Source organism: Balaenoptera physalus (assembly GCF_965194825.1).
Source record: "Balaenoptera physalus genome assembly, chromosome: 17".
Lineage (NCBI taxonomy): Eukaryota > Metazoa > Chordata > Mammalia > Artiodactyla > Balaenopteridae > Balaenoptera > Balaenoptera physalus.
In genome coordinates this window covers 43,279,464-43,299,885 of record NC_138895.1, presented here as the reverse complement: position 1 = coordinate 43,299,885, position 20,422 = coordinate 43,279,464, and the positions used below count along the sequence as shown (strand labels likewise).

Sequence of the window (20,422 nt, the reverse complement as noted above, 5' to 3'; positions counted from 1 at the left end):
ATAAAAACAACTTAGGAATGTGCATTAGACATTATTATCTATGTCCTTCAGGGAGGAGATAAAGGTCCTGTGACTCTGCTATATGGCTGATATATTGTTTAAATTGTTACCAGTTTCTGGCCCAATAGCTAGTTTTGTTACTACATGTTCACATTTTCCTAATGGTTAACTCTTCAGTCAGCCTTTTGAGACTCAGGGGAGGCTTGAAACAGAGCCTTTTTATTTCAAGAGATGGGGGACAAAGGGCAGGGGCTTGTATACTAGAGCGGGTCCCTAAGGGACCTGCTTGGTTTTACTCCAAGTCACATAGCTAAGAGATGATAACGATAATATCCACTTTGCAGTGTTGTTCTTAAGTCCTAAGTACAAAGTAGAAGCTCACAACAAAAAACAAAACAAAACAAAACACCAAAAAAACAAAAAACAAAAACCAAAACTCCTGGGAGGATTATCATTATGTATTTGGGAGTTATTTTATCTTAATTTTTCTTCAAACTCATCATTCAATTATCATCTGATTGTAACACATTCAACTTAGTGATGCTGTAGAATATTTTCCTATGTATTAGATTGAGCTATTAATAGCAATATGTAAGCTTCTTTGAGGTCTGAGACCATGACATACAGGCAAGGTGAACTTTCCCCGCTCCACCAAATGGCTTCTTGGTCATGGGACACTGCTTAGTGAAGATCTATGTTTTACTCTTTTGCTGAGAGCTCATCATTCATTGGTTCTCACTGATGGCAGTAAAGATAAAAGATGAAGAACATGCAAAATCAGAATTTTACTTTGGTTCAGTATGCTTTAAAACAGTGACTTTCAAATTTCTCTCTGAAATCTACAGTAAGACATATATTTTTCATTGGAGCTAACATTTGTGTGTACATGCACACACTCCAGTCAAAGGTTTTATGAAACAATACTTACCTTATGGATGGCAGACTCTGATACTTTCTATTCTTTCTATTCTATTCTCTTCTCTTCTATTCTATTCTATTCTATTCTATTCTATTCTATTCTATTCTATTCTATTCTATTCTATTCTGCCATTGCATTACACTCCATCCCATTAAAAATGCTGATCATAATACACTAAGTTGATTTAATGATCCACTAAGGGGTCATGGCCCACATTTTGAAAAAAAACATTTCTTTAAGACATTTAAAATATGGGGCACTATATCAATTTTGGACCTCCTACAGTGCCTAGAATAGTACTAAAATAATACTGGCTAATCTGATGTGGTAGATTGCCAATTTGCTCCAATTCTTTACCCCCTGTGCCCCCATATCCATGTGCTTTGCTGTGTAACTTTCTAGTGTATACCTACTTTGATACTGGCCTGGGCCATGTTTATTGGCCTATTGTTTTAGCTGATAGGAGTTTAGTAAACATGATACAATCAGAAGCTTGAAAAGTGCATGTACACTCTTGCCCCTTTGTCTTGTTTATGAGAATATGCCCAACTATGTTCTGGAGACACAAGGACAGGATCAGAGATGTGATCAGAGCTGAAGATACAGATGTCCCAGCTGAGGCTATTCTAGATTAGCTCACAGCCAGCCAACACTGATATATGAGTGAGCCCAGCCAAGATAAGCAGAGGCTTCTAGCCATCTAGTCAACTGCTCCAGACATGTGAGCAATAAACATTTATTGTTAAATGTCACTGAGGTTTTTTGGTTTGTTACACATTACTATTGTGGCAACAGATAACATACACCTGGCTGTGTCCAATCATGTACTGTTTGTGTTTGAGTACATGAAGTATATCTATGTAACTTGAAGCCTAGTAGAGTCAATTAAAGACTCCCCCATCCTGCCTTACTTCTGCTATGGGTCAAAATACTACTCACTTTAATCACCTCATTATAGGATAGTCCTTAGGATATCTGGTTTCTTCAGGAGGTTGTTCACAAACATTCACAAAATGTTCACATTTTGGCTTCTGGAGAGAGGGCCATTGATATTAAGAAGATTATAGAGGCATAATGTTAATGTAGAATGGCATACTTTATATAGTGTACAGAAATACTTTGGCTTGCTAGTGTTAGGAATTTGACAGTTATTTTAAGGCATAATAGCATGACAGACTACCCTTTCTTCTTGTTTTTTCTGATTTTCCAGTTCTTTGTTTTAGGACTTCTCTTCTAATTACTCTTGTCTTATTTCCTTTAGCATTTTATTATCCCCCGAGGAGGTACACACATTCTTTGTTTGTTACTCCATGTATACATATAATGAAAAAGTTAGACAACTTGGGATCCACAAAAGAGAGATATTACTTACTGCCCTAGAAAATCTGAAATAGATAGAAAGATCTGGATGTGTTATTTGTCATGGATGTCATCAAGAAAGTCTAACTGCTAAAGAGATGGTTATTAAAAAAAATCAACCTCCACCTCTCACTCTGATTTCAGAGAGATCTCTATGCCTGGACCAGTCCTTTAAAACAAGCTGGAGATGTTTCATTGCCTTCCACCATGGAAGCCTTGATATGGTTGTTTTACTTATCACTAGCCAGCTTGGGCTTTGTCTTTCCTAAGTGAACCTGGGACCCAAAAAAGAGGCCAGGTCTCCTAGAGGGTCCTAGATCCCTAACAGAAATTTCTGGTCACACCATCTTTCAGATACACCAAGCTAGCCATCTTTGCCAGACGGGTCCCAAGGACAGAACCAGATTTACTTTCATCTTCACATCTTTCTTGTTTTCTCTGACTCGTTGGTATTAATGAGTTCTTTGGCTTGTGAACTCTTGGATCCCAATAATTCCTTTAGCACAGTGGTTTTCAATTTTAGTTGCATTTTAGATCACCTGGGGAGCTCTGAAAAATCCAGATGCCCATGCCACACCCAGATTAATTATATCAGAATCTCTATGGGTGGGTCCCAGGCATCAGTGCTTTTTTAGAGTTCTTGGAATAGTTTCATTGTGTAGCAAAGCAGAAAGCCACTGCTCTAGTCAACTTCTTATATCATGTTCTAAATTATCTACTTTCAGTAAGTTGGGATGTACTAAGCTTTCATGTTTCCCTCATTTTGGGGTTGAAAGGTCTAGATTATACACATTTTGCCAATAAGAAGACTGTCCTCTCAAGCTCTCTTTCTCTTTTCTACTTTTCCTGTTTGTGAAAAAAAAAAATCTTATTTCTCTCCCCACTGCCCCATATCTATTAGTCAAAGAATAAAGTAGTTCTACTTAAAATGGAAAGTATGTGGCTCAATTCAAGCCACCACTATCCCAGCAGAAAGTCCTTTCTGTTCTAGTATGAAACTCTTAAGTCTTTTAAACCTAGCATATGGTATGAATTGAATACAAAATTATTAAATTAGACAGAAACATGATTTTTTTCTTCACTCACTGCAAGTACATTATTCTACTATATCTCTTTCTTTCTGAAATTCTCAGGTAAGTTTGTGAATTGCCAGGACTAAACAGGATCGTTCCTTCTTTCCAGACTGTCTAGTTCCAAGTATTGACTGCCATTATGTTAAATCTTCTGTGAATTCTTAAACTCTAAGGATATTGTAAGATGAACACAATATTATTTTGGCAGGGAATTGTTTATATGTGTGTGGGTAGGGGGTTTTACTTGCTCTTATATATCTCTTTAACATGAAAGAAACTTGGTTTAATTTGCTTCTATTTTATTCTCCTAGGAACCAGGAAAAACGCTCAAGAGAAAAAAGGATATTATTTCACTCTAAGAGCTCACAGTGATGGAAACTTGGAAATGAAAGCAAGTATGTGTAGGTACATAGGTCACAAATTACATAGGTCACAAATTTTAAAAGTCTGAATTACCTCTGGTTTATTCATCTAAAATGAAAATATTCTTCAGTCATCAAAATCATGTTTATGGCTTATTTGGGAAAATTTATCTTAAAACCAGATACAGATTTTGGAAGGAAACCAGGAACCTGGACAGTACAATTCACTTGGGGTCAAAGGCAAAATTGCTGGGAGATTGAAGTTTTCCTTATTGAGCCTGCAATATTGATTTGGGGAATATAAAAGAAATAACTGAAAATATCTTCCTAGAAGTAACTGTATATCATCAGCTTTAGAGGAAAAAAACTAGGAACTGGCTTCATTTGAAGGAATAGTTACTCAGCTCTCTAGAGTTTGCTTAAATGACTTCAAGGACCAAATTTATAGCTTATATCATGTGCTGTTAAATCCTTTTTTTTTTTTTCTCCAGAATCAGTTCAAGATGGAATACTTATTAAATTTCTCCTTGTTCATTCATTTGGTGTGTGCTTATTGAGTGTTTACTATTTGCTAGGTTCTGCTAGGTCTTGGAAATACAGTGATGGACATGATGGTCCCTGTTTTCATGGAATTTACAGTTTAGCAGACAAGATAGTCATTGAACAAATAAGTGACATATATAGTGATTTAATTACAGTTGTGGTAAATGCAACAAGACAAAAAGTAAAGTGTACAATGGAAGTCATTAATATGAGAAGTGCCTTGTCTCAGGGGTTAGAGATGATTTTCCTTAGGAAATGATATTTTAGCTGCCATTAATAGAATTAGTAGGCTTTAGCTAGCATGTACTGTAATAGTACATTTTAATCAAATCATTGAAATCAGATATTTATTTGAAGAACCAATTCTATGTGGTCAGGTGTCTAGGAGGCGTCTGTGAAATTTAATTTAGGAAATCGGTGCTACCGTGTATTCATAGAAGCCAAGGGTTAACAGGCAAAGTGGCAGGAATGACTCAGAAGGTCATATCCATTCATTCAGTAAATATTTGCACAGGGGAAACAGACAAAAACCCCTGCCCTTCTGGAGCTTTCACTGTCGATGAATAGACAGTCACTAACAAGGTAAATCGGCAACACACAGAACACGTTAAGATATTGATAACTGCAATGGAGGAAAAATAAGGTAGAAAGGGGGTTAGGGAGTGTTAGGGGCTGTAAACTTACCATAGCCTACTTTATACATAATGTCTTGGGAGAAAATGGTTTCTGGTTCGACTCACAGAACTGCTACTTGGATTGCAGTTGGCTGCAATTGGTACCATGTTTGAAAGTTCACTGTCATTCTTCAGAGCTGTCATCCTTAAGTTGTGTTATTTTTTACAAGGTAAATATTATTATCATTCCCATTTTACAAATATCATTTTTTTCACCACTGTGATTGGCAGACTTCAGGGACGGAAAGGTGAGGGTGTAGACGTTTTTGACTGCAGTAAAGCCAGAGCCTTATCTATTGTGTGAAGACCTTTGTGTGTGCAGAATTAAGACAGAAGTGGCTCTACCATTTATTCGCCTGGAAAATGAATCCACCCCTTTGATCCACAGTTTTCTTATTTGTAAAATACAGTCTTGCCTCGGTATCCACGGGAGATTGGTTCCAGGACTCCCCGCGGATACCCAAATCCGCAGACGCTCAAGTCTCTTGTGTAAAACTGTGTAGTACGTCCATCCTCCCTATCCGCAGGTTCAGCATCCACGGATTCAACCAACTGCGGTCCGATTTTCTCAGATTTTCTTAAGTGTTCCCAGAATTTTTGATCCTTCTTTGGTTGAATCCTCGGATGCTGAACCTGTGGATACGGAGGGCAGACTGTAAATGGCTTGGACCAGATCTGTAAAACTCTTTTAAACCTGAAAAGTTTCTTCTCTGAAAGGCTCTTTACCTTTTCTAGGGGGATTTTTACTTTCAGGAACGCCTACCCCAGACTTTGATAGCACCCGGTTATATAATACTTTGCCTGTATTGGCTAGTGGTCTTTCTGTCGGGCAAGTAAAGAAGATATTGCGCTTGCATTAGCATCGTTTTAATAATAATAATAAACATTTGTGCGTTCCTGGCTATGTGTCAGGTGCATTTCCTAACCTTTTACCTACAATCCTCATGGCAGTTTTACAAGGTGAATATTATTATCATTCTCAGTTTACAAATGGCAAATTCAGAAAGATTAAGTAATTTGTCCAAGGTCACACAGGTTGTAAGAGGCTGAATTAGGAATCAAGTTCAGGCAATCTGTGTCAGTGGTCTCCAAATATTTTCTGAACACACATCCCATTAATAGAATAATTTTGAGGATTCATCCCAATATATGTTTATTTACTGATTTAAAATTGTATGTGTAGGAATCATAAAGTGTCCATAAAATAGAAAATAAAAAGCTAAAGATGATATATTTAAAAATTAATTTTAAAGTTTTATTAACAATACAAAAATTTTTTGTTTTCATAAATGTGGTTGAATATACTTCATTATTTTTGGTTTGAATCATGGCCTACACTTTGTGATTAGCTATACAAAGATCTGTTTCTAAGTTCTTAGCTGAGAAAGATGCCTCACAAATATACTTGGGTCCTTATGGAAGAGGTACATCGTTAGCTGCCCTTAATTATGATATGCATTTGTCAATCATCCTTTATACAAAGACTTTTTTATTGTTATTGTTTAAATTCTGCAAAAACATTCCTATCATTCCTGATTTAATCAGCTGCTCTTGCATACTCCTTGGAAGGTGGTGCATTTTTGTATTTTTACAAATGAGATTAAAGCCAACTAATATATTACTTTGCGGATATTGAAACTGGTTATAATATTTTGTTTCCACTTTTTTTCTTGGTACAGATAAGGGAGATTTTAGAGGGCACATCCTGCCTTAGCCTGGGTTTTCCAGAAAGCAGAACCTGGGTTTTATTTAGAACTGTACAATCCTAGGGAGCAGGAGGGAGGGACATGGAAAAGGAGAGCCTGTCAAGGATGTATTATTGAGTTGGCCACAGAGCATGACTGATTTTCGATTTTGAGAGATGGTCTTCACAAAGGCTATATAAATGACTGCTTCTCAGGACAGTCCCTCCAGGGGAAGGAATGGCGAAAATGTATTGTCTCACTCCCATCCTCCATAAATTCACTTTGGATTGCACTTGTGTGGGTGCTCAGCCGGGTCCTGTAGCCTTTCACCCCTCCAAGTCAACAGGAAAAACCTGGGGTGGGAGGCAAGAAAGAAGCATCCCAAACAGGTACAAGGCTGGGTGCTGTCAACTGCTTGAAGGACGCCAGAGTCTATGCACCACACAGGGACTGGACAGGAGAGAGGGGGGGCAGAGAGTGTTGAAGTGATCAGAAAGGTGATTGATAGACACACAAATTATGTCTTTTGCAACAGAAACATATAACTACACACACATTTTCAAATAACTAGTTTCCAAATGCTCTCCTAAGCAAATTTTTAAAAAAGCATTTACTTTTTATTCATTGTTAAAACATCACCTGTATCTACCTAGGTACAGTAAACTGCAACATGCTGCAATATCTTGAAAGAACAGGGAAGGTTCCACTGTGAACCGCTAAGCGGGTGAGCCCCTTTCCTCCTCCAGAATACCCCATGCTGTATTTGGGTGCCCAGCAAACAAGCTGACTCATGCACTGGGCTCAACCAGTATACTAAATATTGGCATAACAATTTCTTATTTTTTGACTGAAAATAAATAGAAAAAGATGTTCTGATATTTTCTGAAGAAGTTCTAATATTTTATTTTCTCAAAATAGTGGATCGCCTTGCCCAGTACTTTGGAGGTCAGCAGTATAGGTCTTTTAAGACATGAAGGAATTAAGGCAGCTACATTAATAAACAAAGTTTGTAGTCCAGAGTTTGAGAACATGGGCTTCATGGCCAGAAGGCTTGGATCTCAATACTGCCCTTCCACCTAGTGCTTTTCGTAGCTTTGGTTGAGTTACTTAATCTCACTTTCCTCATCTGAAAATGGAAATGATAAAACCATGTCTGTCTGACGCATAGCAAGTGCCTGGTGAGAGCAAGCTGCCCTTGTAGCAGTAGCAGTTGACAGTAACAGGGGGAGGGAAAACCAGCTGAGCAGCTGTCCGTGCTAGGATTGCTCCCATCCTAAAGCAAAGTTTACAAGTTACCAGGAAATGAGTTTTCTGTCACCTCCTATTCTTCCAAGGTTCCTTCCTAGCAGCTATACTGTTCGGGAGGGGAGTGGGCCAGACCTCATGAAACTACATGATTTATTATCCATACTGACTTAGCCCAGGAGCTCTGGAATATGGAACTCAAATTCTTTTCCTTGCTGATCTCATTTTTTTTAATCACAAAATTCCTTCGCAAGTTCCTTCTTGGATCTTCCCTCAAGATGGAGAAAACCAGAAATTATGTCACTCTGGTTGTAATTACTATTTATTTTAGATGTTTATAATTTTTTCATTATAATAATTTCACCAGCATGGTGAAGGAAGCATGCTGCTTTCTGAGGCTACCTTTAATGGAGCAGGGGTTCACCTCTTTGGAGCTCTTTGGAGCTTCTCCTCCACTTGAACACTGACATTGACCTCTTTGGAGCTCTTTGGAGCTTCTCCACCACTTGAACACTGACATTGACTTCCCTTAATTTCATGGTCACAAGAATGAGACATTTTCTACAGTTCCATCTGCGGTTTCTCCCTAGTTTGTGTCTCTTTGATAAGGTCTCACTGACCTGTGTACTTTCAAATTAAGTCATTTTATTTCTACTAATCATAGTTAACTTTACCCTCTCATAGCCAGTGAATTTAACCCCTGGTTTTCCTTTTTAATTGATAGGGTCCATGCAACAGCAATAATTTCCAGAAGGAATGGATAACTTCCCTATTATAACTGTTGTAGGTAGTATAGCACAATTTAATATGTTGATTCCATTAATATAAGATAAAGTGATATTGAAATATATATGAGAGTTATGCTTCCTAGTTCCATATGTACTTATCCAAAATGGCTTGAAATCCCAGTCCTTTGTGCAGATGAGCAAGCTAATACTGTAGAGTGAGGTTTGCATGAAAATGTGAACAAAGAAGACACCGTTGCGTGTCCTCTGGTTAAGGGTTGGGACTAATAATTTCTCTATTGTCAGCTCCCTCCAGGCAGTAGCAACTCTCAAAGCAATGGGAGCATCTCCACCTTTCTGTCTGCCTCATTTGGCTCTGACTTTTATCTGATACAGAAAGATGGAGAGATGGTACTTTAACACACTTCCATTCATACCAAAACTTCAAAAAGCAGCTCTCACAGGAAGCTTAAGTTAAAATTATTTGGATCTCATCACTTGTTTTCAGAAAGACCCTTTATGTTAGTGTAGGCCCCCTAATGCCACAGCCCTCTATTTTTTCTGTTATAACTTTTGTCACTCTTTATTTGCATGTTTTATTATATGCCTTTGCCACCAGCCTGTAAATTCCTGTTCAGCTGTATGCCACCAAGGCCAGCACTGCGCTGCACTGCAGTATGGATACAGCAATCTGGCTGTACATAAACAGTACTTTCATGCATCTGTTGAATGTTCAGGAAGTTCTTTAGCCTTATTCCTCAAAAAATGCCCTCAAGCATGTTTCTTTTATTTAATAACTGTCTTTAATATCATGCATCTGTAAGAATGTGAAAAAATATATCTAGGTCCACACTGTAATTCTTTACTTCCTGGACTGCTGTTCCAAGAAACATAACAAGAAGGTGTATTGATTTTTATTTCTTCTGGGCTTCGGCCACACATATTTCCGTGTAGTTTTAGACATTAACGACTGGTATTATAGTTTGGGGAATTTTGATGACAGCTTTGGTCTACATAGCTCATTCATCTCAGGACACATGTGTCCATCTGCCAGGCTGAGGTGCTTTTTCCAAGAAGCATTCTATACACCGAGAGTATGTTTGGGTGTGGGGAGTTTGTGTGTCGGAGTCATGCTCCAAGCTGATGCCTCAGTAACAAAGAGGGCTGAGCAGAGCTCTAAGGCAGATGCAGCAGAAGTAATACACTCTCAGGAGCGGAACAGTGACACTTTTGTTGAAGGAAAACAAACTTCACACATGCCTAGCAGCTTCTCCCTTGAGAAACCCATAACTTAGTAAGAGCCAAAGAAAATGTTCAAGGTTGAGAGCCATGTTTGCCTATGTCTGTGGGAATGGACAGGGTATACTCCAGTGAGTAATCTTCCTGAATGTTCCATAGCATTTGAGCATTTGCTTTCTCTTTTCTGGCATGGAGCCAGTTGTTTGGCCTGATGTGAAAGCCACTGAGTGAATTTCTCTGAGGAGCTACATTTGGCTACACATGCACTGGAGGATTACACGATGTAATTGCTTCCTCTTTTCTTCATTTTCCCTCTTAATTAAGTATTTCCCTTTTCCTCTATCTGGTGAAGAGAAAGCCACAGGAAATAAAACTACTCTTTCCCCTTTGGTTTTAATTTCTGTTTAGTAGAAGAACAATCTGACAAATATAGCCAATCAGGCATTAAGGAAACCACTCGTTTAGTGGCTGGGGTCATATTTGATGCCATCTAGAGGTTAGAGCTAGAAAGTTTACCCAGCTTTCAAAATGGCACGATTTTAAACTCAGAGGGAAAGCTTCTTTATTAAAGTCCCCCTAGGAAATAGGCAAGTGAATGATCTACTTTAGACCTTGCTTAAACATTCAGTGTTGTGGTTTCCTGCAGTCTTGGTTGGAGGTCCACCTTAGACAATTTGCATGCCAATATTTTAAGAGAATCAGAGCAGGGAAATCAGCCTGGGAAACTCATCTTACCACATGATGGATGCAGAACACACACATCCTGCTCAGACTACTGCTTTGAGCCTCCGATTTGTGTCCACAAATCCTCTAAACTTAAGTCCCCATGCAGGGCACAAAAAGTATCTTGGAAAATGATTTACATTCTTCAGCTTGAAATTGGACTACAATCTAATATAACATGTTTTTTTCTCCTCTTTCATTCTTAAATTTTTTTTTTATTGTGGTAAAATACACATAACATAAAATTTGCTCTCTACGTCTGTGTCTCTATTTCTACTTTGCAAATAGGTTCATCTGTACCATTTTTCTAGATTCCACATGTATGTGTTAATATACTATATTTGTTTTTCTCTTTCTGACTTACTTCACTCTGTATGACAGTCTCTGGGTCCATCCACGTATCTACAAATAACCCAATTTCGTTCCTTTTAATGGCGGAGTTCCACTGTGTATATATATCACATCTTCTTTATCCATTCATGTCGATGGACAAATATATGGACACCAAGGGGGGAAAGGGGGTGTGGTGGGATGAATTGGGAGATTGGGACTGACATGTATACATTGCTACGTGTGGAATAGATAACTAATGAGAGCCTGCTGTATAGCGTGGGGAACTCTACTCAGTGCTCTGTGGTGACCTAGATGGGAGGGAAGTCCAGAAGGGAGGGGATATGTGTATACATATGGCTGATTCACTTCGCTGTACTGCAGAAACTAGCACAACATTGTGAAGCAACTATACCCCAATAAATTTTTAAAAAGCCATTTGGAAAGATTAAAAAAAAATGCCTCAATCGTTTTTAAGTGTACAGTTCAGTGATATTAAACACGTTAGCATAGTGCAACCGTCACCACCATCTATCTCTTTTCATCTGTAATTAAAACTCTGTACTTAAACAATAAATCCCCATTCTCCTCTCTCCCTAGTCCCTGGCAACCACCATTCTACTTTCTGTCTCTATGATTTTGATTACTCTAAGTACCTCATATAAGTGGAATCATACAGTATTTGTCTTTTTGTGACTGGCTTATTTCACTTAACACAATGTCCTCAAGGTTTATCCATGTTGTAGCACATATCAGAATTTCTTTTTAAGGCTGAATAATATTCCATTGTACACATTACATTTTGCTTATTGACTTTTTTCAGTGATGGACACGGGTTGCTTTCATTTTTTTTAAATTAATATTTATTGTAGGATAGTTGATTTACAATGTTGTGTTCATTTCTGCTGTACAGCAAAGTGAATTAGTTATATGTATACATATGTCCACTCTTTTTTAGATTCTATTCCCATATAGATCATTACAGAGTATTGAGTAGAGTTCCCTGTGCTTTACACTAGGTTCTTATTAGTTATCTATTTTATATATAGTAGTGTGTATATGTCAATCCCAATCTCCCAATTTATCCCTTACCTGCTTTCTCCCTTGGTAACCATAAGTTTGTTTTGTACATCTCTATTTCTGTTTTGTAAATAGATTCATTTGTACCATTTTTTTTTTTTTTTTAGATTCCACATATAAGCAATATCAAAACCACAGCTCTCCAAAACCACAGTTTTGCTAGATATAGGATTCTTGGTTTATAGTTTATTTTTTTCCTTTTAACACTTTGAATATATAGACCCATTGACTTCTTGCCTCCAAAGTTTCTGATGAGGTATCTGCTGATCATCTTATTGAGGATCCCTTGTATGTGATGATTTGCTTTCCTCTTGCTGCTTTCAGGATTCTCTCTTTGTCCTTGTCTTCTGAAAGTTTGCTTATAATGTGCTTCACTGTAATTCTTTTGCATTTATTCTACATTAAGCTTCTTGGATGTTTATATCTTTCATTAAATTTGGTAAGTTTCCAGCCATTATTTATTCAAACATTCTCTTTGCCCCTTTCTCTTTTCCTTCTGGGACTCTCACAATGTGTATGTTGGTCTGCTTTTTGTGTCCCACAGGTCCCTTAGGTTCTGTTCACGTTTCTTCAGTCTTTTTTTTCCTGTTCCTCAGACTCAATAGTTTCCATTTTCATATCTTACTTCATTCTTTGGCCTGCTCAAATCTGTTTTTGAATCTCTTTAGTAAATTTTCATTTCAGTTATTGTATTTTTCATCTATAGAATTTCTTTTCCATTTCTTTTTAGGTTTTCTACCTCTTTATTGATATTTCCATTTTATTCATGCATTGTTTTCTTGATGTCCTGCACATCTTCCTTTAATTCTTTGAACACCTTTAAGATAGTTGTTTTAGAGTCTTTGTTTGGTAAATATGCCATCAGGGACAGTTTCTGTTGATTTACTTTTTCCTTTGAATGGGCCACAATTTGCTGTTTTTTTGTATGCTTTGTGATTTTTTTGTTGAACAATTTGAATCTAATAATGTGGTAACTGTGGAAACCAGATTCTCCTCTTTTCCCAGGGATTGCTGTTTTATTATTTTTTTCCTGATTGCTATAGGCTGTCTCTGTGCCAAGGATCAGCTCGAGGTGTAAACTCAAGGTCTTCTCAGGTCTTTTATGGGCCTATACCTTTGTGTGGGCATATGTGGCCACTTTCCAATTTTCTCTATATATGCAGTTGCTTTTGAGTGTCCTAGTCTTTAATGTCTGGATCCCAAAAGGGGAACAAGAGAAAGATGAAGTGCAGAGAAAAAAAATGGTGCCAGCTCTTTAAATCCCCTGGAAATCACTTCAGCAGGAGGAGGAAGGGCTTGCAAAAATGGGGGAAGTGTAACTGCAATGACTACTCTTCTCTTTGTCTGCACCTCTATGATTGGGAACATCAGATCCCTGATATTTGGAGGAAATATTCCTTTTTTCCCACCATTATTCCCACAAGCTGTGTGCAGGTTGTTTCAGAAACATGTGTACAGCTGCCTGCCAGGGGACTAGAGGTGGAAGATAGGCAGCTGCTACCACACTAAGAGCTGAAATTGATCAAAATTAAGCACAATTTACTATCCAAGCCTCTCCCCAGAAGTTGCAAGCCTTCAGTAGATTCCAGAGTTCCAAAAGTAGTTAAATAAGACAGATTATTCCAGTACAATTGTGGTCTAGACTGGGTGACAGATGATTTTTTTCACTCTTTTTTTAATTGAATTATAGTTGCTTTACAATATTGTGTTAGTTTCAGGTGTACAGCAAGCATATATATCTATATATATACACACATTCTTTTTCTGACTCTTTTCCATTATAGGTTATTATAAGACATTAAGCATAGTTTCCTGTGCTATACTGTAAATCCTTGTTGTTTATCAATTTTATTACAGTAATGTGTATCTGTTAATCCCATACTACTAACTTATCCCTCTTCCACCCTTTCCCCTTTGGTAACCATAAGTTTGTTTCCTATATCTATGAGTCTGTTTCTGTTTTGTGAATAAGTTCATTTGTATTATTTTGTAGATCCCATATATAAGTGATATCATATATCTTTCACTGCCTGACTTACTTCACCTAGTATGATAATCTCTAGGTCCATCCATGTTGCAGCAAATGGCAATATTTCATTCTTTTTTTATGGCTGAGTAATATTCCACTGTGTGTGTGTGTGTGTGTGTGTGTGTGTGTGTACATGACATCTTCTTTATCCATTCATCTGTTGACGGACATTTAGGTTGCTTCCATGTCCTGGCTATTGTAAATAGTGCTGCTGTGAACATTGAGGTGCATTTATCTTTTTGAATTAGAGTTTTCATCTTTTCTGGATATATGGGCAGGAGTGGAATTGCTGGATCATATGGTAACTCAACTTTTAGTTTTTTAAGGAACCTCCATAGTGTTTTCCATAGTGGCTGCACCAATTTACATTCCTACCAGAAGTGTAGGGGTGTTCCCTTTCTTTGTAGACTTTTTGATGACGGTCATTATGACCAATGTGAGGTGATACCACATTGTACTTTTGATTTGCATTTCTCTAATGATGTCGAGCATCTTTTCAGGTACCTACTGGCCATCTGTATGTCTTCTTCAGAGAAATGTCTATTTATGTCTTCTGTCCATTTTTGATTGGGTTGTTTGTTTTTCTGATATTGAGCCATATGAGCTATTTGTATATTTTGGAAATTAAGCACTTGTTGGTTGCATCATTTGCAAATATCTAGACTGGGAGACAGATTCTTGATGCTTTGTACTTCACCATCTTCCCAGAATCCTTGACATAGTTAAGATGATAAGAATGACGGTTATTGTTCATAATGTTTACATTACTGGCTTTTAAAAATATCAGAACCTATAGATTCTTTGTGAGTCATGAAGAATTTATAGCATGCATGATTCTCAAGATTCAAAATATGTTCATTTTTTTATTACCATGGCAGCATCAGTGCAGACCTTGTTTTTTAAAGGTAATTTTGAGACAGAAAATTTTAACATTTGTGTACCACCAGCACTTCCCCTTATGGGTCATGACCTGATGACATATGTTGTTGAAGTTTTACTATTTGCTAGAAGTTCTGCTTAAAGGTGATGGGGCAGGAGGGGCAGCAGAGACCAAGTTCTAATGTTTTTGTTAGACTTCCTTTTAGGCACTTTTTATAACTTGGTGAAAAGAACATTGAAACTGTTTGTTAAAAAGAAGTTTTGGAGATTATCCACAGATTTGGCTTATCTGTGGCAACTACAGAGAGGGAGAGAAGTTAAAAGACATTCGAGGCATAGTAAAGATGGCAGAGTAGGAGGACATGGAGTTCATGTCTCTTCATGACTAGGGCACCCACCAGGTGCTGGTGAGGGACATCAGACACCTAAGGGGATGGGAGGAAGCCCTGCACAACCAGGTAGGATGTGGGGGGGAAGGAGGGGGAGAGGAAAAATGGAGGTGAGAAGGGACAGGACCCCCTGAGGAGCAGCTGGGGTCAGGGAGGTGTTCCCATGCTTGCAAGGGCCCACTCAGAGTGAGGAGATCAGCGGGGACAGGGGGAGACCTTCAGGGGATCAGGGGATTGGAGGGGAATGTGGCCAGCATCTCCCCTGCCCAATGGGGTTCCAATGAGCCTGCTGGTGTTCCAGGCCTGAACCTCTGCCCTCTGGGACCCCTTCTGGCCATGTGGGTCCTGAGCCTGAGCCCCACTCCCTGCCCCCCACTCCCAAGACCTTCTGGCCTTTGATTTATTTATTTATTTCTGTTGTGGTTCTGTTTTGCTTTGTTGCTGTTTGTTTTCATTTTCATTTTTACTTTTTCTAATGTGTTTTTTATTTTTCTAATTTTATTTTATTTTTTATTCTTTGTTATTGTTCTGCTCCTTTTCCTTTGTTGCTTTTTTTTTTTTTTTGTCATGCTGCATGGCTTGTGGGGTCTTGGTTCCCAGGCTGGAGGTTGGGCCTGAGCTCCTGTGGTGGGAACACTGTGTCCAAACCTCTGGACTAAGAGAAACTCAGATCCCAGGGAATATTAATCAGTGTGAGCTCTCCCGGAGGGCCTCATCTTGGCACCAACACCTGGCTCCATCCAACTGCCTGTAAATGCCAGTGCTGGATGCCTCAGGCCAAACAACCAGCAAGACAGGAACACAGCCCCACCCATGAAAAATAAATGAGATGACAAAAAATTATGTTAAAAAGGAGCAAGGTAAAAACCTACAAGACCAAATAAATAGAGGAAATAGGCAACCTACCTGAAAAAGAATTCAGAGTAATGATAGTAAAGATGATCCAAAATCTCAGAAATAGAATGGAGGCACAGATCAAGAAAATACAAGAAATGTTTAACAAGGACCTAGAAGATCTAAAGAACAAACAAATGGTGATGAACAATGCAATAACTGAAATGAAAAATACTCTAGAAGGAATCAATAGCAGAATAACTGAGATAGAAGAACTAATAAGTGAGTTGGAGATATAGAATGGTGGAAATAACTGCCAAGGAGCAGAAGAAAGAAAAAAGAATGAAAAGAAATGAGGACAGTCGCAGAGACCTCTGGGACAACATTAAATGCACCAACATTCAAATTACAGGGGCCCCAGAAGAAGAGACAGAGAAAGAGTCTGAGAAAATATTTGAAGAGATTATAGTCAAAAACTTCCCTAACGTGGGAAAGCAAATAGTCACCCAAGTGCAGAAAGTCCCATACAAGATAAACCCAAGGAGAAACATGGAAAGACACATATTAATCAAACTAACAAAAATTAAATAAAAAATATTAAAAGCAACAAGGGAAAAGCAACAAATAACATACAAGGGAATCCCCATAAGGTTATCAGCTGATTTTTCAGCAGAAACTCTGCCAGCCAGAAGGGAGTGGCAGGACATATTTAAAGTGATGAAAGGGAAAAACCTACAACCAAGATTACTCTACCCAGCAAGTATCTTATTCAGATTTCACGGAGAAATCAAAAGCTTTACAGACAAGCAAAAGCTAAGAGAACTCGGCAACACCAAGCTTTACAACAAATCCTAAAGGAATATCTCTAGGTGGGAAACGAAACACAAGAGGAGAAAAAGACCCACAAAAACTAAACCAAAACAATTAAGAAAATGCTAATAACAACATACATATTGATAATTACCTTGAATGTAAATGGATTAAATACTCCAACCAAAAGGCACAGACTGACAGAATGGATACAAAACCACAACTTTATGTATGCTGTCTACAAGAGACCCACTTCAGAACCAGGGACACATACAGACTGAAAGTGAGGGGATGGAAAAAGATATTCCATGCAAATGGAAATCAAAAGAAAGCTGGAGTAGCAATACTCATATCAGATAAAACAGACTTTAAAATAAAGACTGTTACAAGAGGCAAGGAAGGACATTTCATAATGATTAAGGGATGAATCCAAGAAGAAGATATAACAATTATAAATATTTATACACCCAACATAGGAGCACCTCAATACATAAGGCAAATGCTAACAGCCATAAAAGGGGAAATCGACAGTAACACAATAATAGTGGGAGACTTTAACACCCCACTTACACCATGGACAGATCATCCAGACAGAAAATAAATAAGGAAACAGAAGCTTTAAATGACACAATAGACCAGATAGACTTAATTGATATTTATAGGACATTCCACCCAAAAACAGCAGAATACACTGTCTTCTCAAGTGCACATGGAACATTCTCCAGGATAGATCACATCTTGGGTCACAAATCAAGCCTTGGTAAATTTAAGAAAATTAAAATCATATCAAGCATCTTTTCCGATCACAAAACTATCGGATTAGAAATCAGTTACAGGAAAAACTGTAAAAAACACAAACACATGGAGGCTAAACAATTCTCTACTAAATAACCAAGAGATCACTGAAGAAATCAAGGAGGAAATAAAAAAATACATAGACACAAGTGACAACAAAAACATGATGACTCAAAACCTATGGGAGGTAGCAAAAGCAGTTCTAAGAGGGAAGTTTATAGCAATTAAATCTCACCTCAAGAAACAAGAAAAATCTCAAATAAATGATCTATCCTAACACCTAAAGCAACTAGAGAAAGAAGAACCAAAAAACAAACAAACAAACAAACAAAACCAAAGTTAGTAGAAGGAAAGAAATCATAAAGATCAGAGCAGAAATTAATGAGATAGAAACGAAGAAAACAATAACAAAGATCAATAAAAGTAAAAGCTGGTTCTTTGAGAAGATAAACAAAACTGAGAAACCATTAGCCAGAGTCATCAAGAAAAAAAGGGAGAGCATTCAAATCAATAAAACAAGAAATGATAAAGGAGAAATTACAACTGACACTGCAGAAACACAAAGGATCATAAGAGACTACTACAAGCAACACTAGACCAATAAAATGGACAACCTGGAAGAAACAGACAAATTCTTAGAAAGGTACAAACTTCCAAGACCAAACAAAGAAGAAATAGAAAATATAAACAAACCAATTACAAGTAATAAAATTGAAACTGTAAATAAAAACCTTCCAACAAACAAAAGCCCAGGACCAGATGGCTTTGCAGTCAAATTCTATCAAACATATAGAGAAGAGCCAACACCTAACCTTCTCAAACACTTCCAAAAATTGCAGAGGGAAGAACACTCCCAATCGTGTTCTACAAGGCCACCGTCACTCTGATAAAAAAAGCAGACAAAGATATCAGACAAAAAAGAAAATTATTGGTCAATATCACCGATGAACAGAGACACAATATCCTCAACATAATACTAGCAAACAGAATCCAAGAGCACATTAAAAGGATCATACACCATGATCAAGTGGGATTTATCCCAGGGATGTAAGGATTCTTCAGTACACGCAAATCAATCAATGTGATACACCATATTAACAAATCGAGAAATAAAAACCATATGATCATATCAATAGATGCAGAAAAATATTTTGACAAAATTCAATACCCATTTATGCTAAAACCTATCCAGAAAGTAGGCATAGAGGGAATCTACCTCAACATAATAAAACCATATACAACAAACCCACATCATTCTCAATGATGAAAAACTGAAATCATTTCCTCTAAGACTAGGAACAAGACAAGGATGTCCACGTTCACCACTATTATTCAACATAGTTTTGGAAGTCCTAGCCATGGCAATCTGAGAAGAAAAAGAAATAAAAGGAATCCAAATTGGAAAAGAAGAAATAAAACTGTCACTGTTTGTTTGCAGATGACATGATACTATACATAGAAAATCCTAAAGATGCCAGCAGAAAACTACAAGAGCTAATAAATGAATTTGGTAAAGTTGCAGGATACAAAATTAATGCACAGAAATCTCTTGCATTCCTATACACCAACAATGAAAGATCAGAAAGAGAAATTAAAGAAACAATCCCATTTACCATTGCAACAAAAAGAATAAAATACCTAGGAATAAAACCTACCTAAGGAGGCAAAAGACTGTACTCAGAAAACTATAAGACACTGATGAAGGAAATCAAAGATGACAAAAACAGATGGAGAAATATACCATGTTCTTGGATTGACAGAATAAATATTGTGAAAATGACTATACCACCCAAAGCAATCTATAGATTTGATGCAATCCCTATCAAATTACCAATGACATTTTTCACAGAATTAGAACAAAAATTTTACAATTTGTATGGAAACACAAAAGACCCCGAAAAGCCAACACAATCTTGCAAAAGAAAAATGGAGCTGATGGAATCAGCCTCCCTGACTTCAGACTATACTACAAAGCTATAATAATCAAGACAGTATGGTACTGGCACAAAAACAGAAATATAGATCAACAGTATGGGATAGAAAGCCCCGAAATAAACCCATGCACCTATGGTCACCTAATCTATGACAAAGGAGGCAAGAATATACAATGGAGAAAAGACAGTGTCTTCAATAAGTGGAGCTGGGAACACTGAACAGATACATGTAAAAGAATGAAATTAAAACACTAACTAACACCATACACAAAAATAAACTCAAAATGGGTTAAAGACATAAATGTAAGACCGGACACTATAAAACTCTTAGAGGAAAACATAGGAAGAACACTCTTTGACATAAACCACAGCAAGAGTGTTTTGACCCACCTCATAGAATAATGAAAATAAAACCAAAAATAAACAAATGGGACCTAATGAAACTTAAAAGCTTTTACACAGCAAAGGAAACCGTAAATGAGACAAAAAGACAACCCTCAGAATGGGAGATAATATTTGCAAACAAGGCAACTGACAAAGGACTAATCTCCAAAATATACAAACAGCTCATGCAGCTCAATATCAAAAAAACCATCAACCCAGTCAAAAAATGGGCCAAACACCCAAATAGACATTTCTCCAAAGAACACATACATATCGCCACGAGGCACATGAAAAAATGCTCAACATCACTAATTATTAGATAATTGCAGATCAAAACTGCAATGAGGTATCACCTCACACCAGTCAGAATGGCCATCATAAAGCATCTACAAACAATAAATGCTGGAGAGG

At 37.5% G+C, this 20,422-nt stretch overlaps 1 long non-coding RNA gene across 2 annotated transcripts in view; it reads left to right on the top strand.

Moving 5' to 3' along the window:
• Window positions 1–14,127, top strand: part of LOC309647160 — a 36,384-nt gene extending 22,257 nt beyond the window's left edge. For both annotated transcript variants that reach the window (XR_014255840.1, XR_014255841.1), the window contains one exon: window positions 3,663–14,127. This is a non-coding gene — a long non-coding RNA (uncharacterized lncRNA). The remainder of the gene's footprint in view (window positions 1–3,662) is intronic.
• Window positions 14,128–20,422: the final 6,295 nt, after the last annotated feature.